This window comes from Leptonychotes weddellii, chromosome 1 (genome assembly GCF_054177405.1).
Source record: "Leptonychotes weddellii isolate Sample4059 chromosome 1, ASM5417740v2, whole genome shotgun sequence".
NCBI classification, from domain to species: Eukaryota; Metazoa; Chordata; class Mammalia; order Carnivora; family Phocidae; genus Leptonychotes; species Leptonychotes weddellii.
In genome coordinates this window covers 21,772,096-21,777,301 of record NC_138369.1, presented here as the reverse complement: position 1 = coordinate 21,777,301, position 5,206 = coordinate 21,772,096, and the positions used below count along the sequence as shown (strand labels likewise).

Sequence of the window (5,206 nt, the reverse complement as noted above, 5' to 3'; positions counted from 1 at the left end):
ATACCCAGTAGTTAAACTGCTTTTTTCTGACCGCTTCTACACTGATAGGTTTTGCAATATCCAAACACATTTGAACTAAAACTTCAGAACAAAGCACTATATAGTAGACATGCCATAGCCCAGGGGCCAGAAATTCTATGCCCATACAGGAGAGTTTTTAAAATGTGAACACAGAATGGATTATGAACTCTAGATGGCAGATGCTACGTCACAGATTTTTAAACCAAACAGACTGACTAAAATAGCAAAATCAAAATTCCATGGATAATATTTACAACAAAAGCAGGTGACAAGGTATCCACATGAACCTCAAAATAGAAGTGAGTGAGGAAAATATCAATAGCCACCAGACATACATGAAACTAGCACCTGCAGAGGAGGTGCGTAGGGAAGCAATGGCGCATTTGAGGGACTTGAAGAGAACATCAAAACAGTCATGAGGTATTCACTGGACAGTGTGATGGCCAATTTGAGAGGAGAAGTTGAAAATGGAAAAGGTTTAGCCCAATCCAATAACAAGTGAGCATGAGTTAAGTTCTGAAAAAGACTGGAGCGGTATGAGCCATATAAATTCTTAAAATCAACCTACCAATAAAAACTGCCTTCCAAGATAGGGCTACACAGTGAGGGAAGTTGATGTGGAACCAAAATTGAGCAAGGCAGGGACAACAGAGACAAAGAAAAGATCCAGATAAAAATGGAGAAGGGGAAAGGAAGCCATCATTTTTTGAATATTTTACAAAAACAACAGGAGAGGGAGCTCTGTGACATTAGAAAAGTTCTCCTGAACTATGACCCCCTTCTAAAAGTTCAGGAAAACAAATTTCACATAAAAATGAGCAACAAAAAAATATCAAAGTCCCATCCCATACAGTTATTTTAAGAAAAATGAGACAAAGAACAGAATAACATCCCTATAGATAATGAATGGCAAACCTTGAAAGGAGATCAAAATTACTCTATTTCAAAACAAGCTAAGAGACATTAAGAAAATAATTCAAGACATGAAAAAGACATAAAAAGAAATATAAATCACAATTACAAAACTCCAGAAAAGGTGAAAGAACTAAAGAAAAGAAAAAGAATCATTTCAGAAATGAACATAAAATTTGGACACAAGTGACTAACTATAACAAATAATCCATTAAGAGAAATAAAAGGTGAAAAGGAAGAAATTTTTAAAAATCAAAAAGAAATGAAGAAAGTGACATCAGCAAAATGGCAGAGTAGGCAGCTCTGAGCTCCCATCCCCCTTCAGAAACACTGAAAAACAAGCAGAAACTGTCAGAACCAACTTTGTTAGAATTAGAACTCTGGAAAACAGTCTTACAGCAACCAACTTAACACTGAATCAGGAAAAAGGCAATTTAAAAATGGTAGGACATCTTTGTGGCATTATTTACTCTTATCCCATCCCTTTCCCCAGTACAACAGAAGTTTTACACTTACATTCCTAGTGTGGGACCCTGGTACCTGGTTCCAGAGAGAGCACAGTACACCTAAATTAAAAATTATCTTTTCTATCTGTTCTAACTTGACTGGGGCTACCTAAAGGACTGACGCAATGCCCTTAACTCTATTCAGCCTAACTTGCAATTCACCCAAGTTGGAAAAGCAGAGACTGGCTGAAAAGTGGAATTTATCCCAAGTGGTTCAACATAAGAAAGTCAATCAATGTATCATACCACATTAATAGAAAGAAAGACAAACCCCCACACAATCATGTCAACTGATGCAGAAAAGGCACATGACAAAAACCAACACCCTTTTATGATTTAAAAAAAAAACTCAGAAAGCTAGGATTAGAAAGGAACTTCCTAACATGATAAAGGAAATCCCACAGCTAACCTAATATTCAATGGTGAAAGAGTGAAAGCTTTCTTCCTAAGATGAGGAACATGAGGAACATGAGGAAAGGTGAAAGCCTGCTTTCACCACTGCTATGCAATGCTGTACTGGAAGTTCTAGCCAGACACAAGAAAAAGAAACAAAAGGCATCCACATTGGAAGGGAAGAAGTAAACTATGTCTATTCACAGATGACATGATTCTATACATGGAAAAATCCCACAGAACCCACAAGAAAGCTACTAGAGCTAATAAATTCAGCAAAGTTGCAGCTTACAAGACAAACACACAAAAACCAGTTGTGTTTCTACACATCAGCGATGAACAATCCAGGAAGGAAATTAAGAAAGAAATTCCATTTATAAGAGCACCTAAATAAAGCACCTAGGAAAAATTTAACTAAAGAGGTAAAAGACTTACACATTGAAAACTACAAAATATTAAAGAAATAGAAAGACATCCCATGTTCATGGATTGAAAAACTTAATATTGTTAAGGTGTCAATATTAACCAAAGTGATCTACAGATTTAATGCAACCCCTATTAAAATTCAAATCAGCCTTTTTGCAGAAGTGGAAAAGTCAATCCTCAGATTCATATGGAATTGCAAGGGACTCTGAATAGGCAAAACAATCTTGAAAAAGAAGAACAAAATTGGAGGATCCACACTTTCTGAATTCAAAACCTACTACAAAACTATGGTAATCAAAGCAGTGTGGTATAGGCATAAGTACAGGCATACTTAAGTAAAAGTAAAACTAAGAGTCTAGAAATAAAACTGTACATCTACATCCAACTGAATTTCAACAAAGGTGCCAAGACCATCCAATGGGAAAAGAACAGTCTCTTCAATAAATGGACCTGGGACAACTGGATAACCACATGCAAAAAAATAAAATTACTTTATCCCATATACAAAAATTAACTCAAAAATGGATCAAAGACTTAAATATAAGAGCTAAACCATTAAATTATTTTTATCCTTTATTTCTTCAAAAAAATTTTTCTGTTCCATTCTCTCCCTCTCTTTGCCTTCTGGTATTTCCATAATGTGCATGTTGGTACATTTGATGATGTCCCTTAGGTACTGTTTATTTTTCTTCATCTTTTTCTTTCTAGTTCTCAGGCAGGGTATTTCAATGGCCCTATCTTCAAGTTTGTTTTTTTTTTTTTTAAGATTTTATTTATTTGACAGAGAGAGAGACAGCGAGAGAGGGAACACAAGCAGGAAGAGTGGGAGAGGGAGAAGCAGGCTCTCTGCTGAGCAGGGAGCCCAATGAGGGGCTCGATTCCAGGACCCTGGGATCATGACCTGAGCTGAAGGCAGACGCTTAACGACTAAGCCACCCAGATGCCTAACGACTGAGCCACCCAGATGCCCCTATCTTCAAGTTTTTTGATTCTTTCTTTTGCCTGCTCAAATTTGCCACCAAACCTGCCACTGATTTTTATTTCAGCTATTATACGATTTATAATTTCTATTTATATTCCCCACTCTTTTACACATTGTTTCCCTGATTTCCTTTAGTTCTCTGTCCATTCTGCATTCTGAACACATTTAAAGTAGTTAAACTCTTTGTCTATTAAGTACATTGTCTGAGCTTCTTCAGGGATTTCTTTTTTCTTCTGTGAATGGGCCATAATTTCTATTTCTTCATATGTTTTGTAATTTTTGCTGAGAATTGCACATTTTAAATATTGTAATGTGGTAATTCTAGAAATTAGGTTCTCTCTTCTAGGGATTGCTATTATTTGATGAAGGATACAGTTGTCTGTTTAGTGACTTCCAACCTTTTTTTTTTTTGGCGAAGTCTATATTCCTTGGTTGTGTGTTGTCATGGAAGTCTCTGTTCTGTTATTTCTGTGGTCAACCAGAGTCCTGACAGAGATTTCCTTAAATGCCAGGATTCAATCAGAAAAAAGGGTATTTCGTCTCTTTAAATTCCCTTGGTAGATGCCAGGGAAGCCACTTTAGCCTGTGAGGTCTGGAACAATGGCCAGTCTCTGTGCTGACCCCTCAGCAATCAAAAGAAGCAGTCAAAACATACAACCATGATTTTTGAAGGGCAAGGAAGTCACATCAGGAACCATGGGCCACCCTACCACCAGCTGCCTGCCACAAGGCTGGGGGATAGAAAATGGTAGTCACTGCACAAAACACCAAAATTCTCAGAAATTTACCATCTTTTTTCTTCATTAAGCACTCCACTGGATGCTGCAAGTGCTTGACTAGACTGAAGAATTCTAAAATAATTGCTTTGGACAGTTCAAGCTAGCTTAATAGCTGCAAGCTAGCTTAATAGCTGTCTTGGTGAGAGAACCAATTTTTGGAGCTCCCTTCTCTGCCATTTTCCATGACCTCACCCCCATTAGCTCCATTTCAATATATTAATTTTTTCTAGGGCCAAGTCAAACAAATCCTTAATCTATAATAATAGCTACTATTTACTGACTGCCTGCTATGTGCAGGTACTTCTGATCCTTACAACAATCCTACTAAGTAGATATTAGCATCTCCATTTTATAGAGTAAGAAACTGAGGCTCAGGTATATTAAGTAGCTTGCCATGGTCTCACAGCTATTGCAGATTTGACATTCTTATTCCTTTAAAACATCCACGCTGTCTTCCTCCTCTCCTACTTAGATTAAACACTCTCTGGTCTTTGAGTACAAACTTATGAAATATCACTTTGTTTATGAAGTTTTCCTGAAGAAATTAGAATAATAAGAATTTATTATTATTTATTATTTTATTATTATTATAAATGTCAACTCTAACTTCACCATTAAGGCAAATCATTTACTTGACACCTGTCTTGGAAAGATTGCAAATCCATAAAATAAAATGCAGAGCACCTCTACACTGAGAATAAGAGGGTATGAATTAAGTACTAAAATCCTGAGAGGCTGCTGAAAAGAACAGTTAGGCACAGTTAGTTGGTAAGAAGGCACTTACAAGTGAGGGTGGTGATCTGAATGAAAGGCAAGGAAAAGGGGAGGTGGAGGAGGAACAGGTATTACAGCACATTTATATATAGTTAATGCCCAGCCCCAGAGTGTAACAAAATCAAACAAAGTAAGAAGTGGGGAAATGCAAGATCAAGTGAAGCTGTAAGAGAGGGCCTTCCACACTGTACTAAGGAGTTGAGGTTTCTTTTCCTTTTTTTTTTAAAGATTTTATTTATTCATTTGAGACACAGAGATACAGAGAGAGAGAGAGAGCATGAGCAGTGGGAGAGGCAGAGGGAGAGGGAGAAGCAGACTCCCGGCTGAGCCAGGAGCCCGATGTGGGGCTCGATCCCAGGACCCTGGGATCATGACCTGAGCTGAAGGCAGACGCTTAACCATCTGAGCCACCC

The 5,206-nt window shown here is 37.5% G+C and overlaps 1 protein-coding gene and 1 pseudogene across 44 annotated transcripts in view; one reads left to right on the top strand and one right to left on the bottom strand.

Moving 5' to 3' along the window:
- The window catches only part of SLMAP (sarcolemma associated protein), a 269,063-nt gene that overhangs the window by 188,435 nt on the left and 75,422 nt on the right, over positions 1–5,206 (bottom strand). The window lies entirely within an intron of this gene.
- LOC102735780 (pyruvate dehydrogenase E1 component subunit alpha, somatic form, mitochondrial pseudogene) overlaps positions 437–5,206 on the top strand; it is a 22,411-nt pseudogene continuing 17,641 nt past the window's right edge.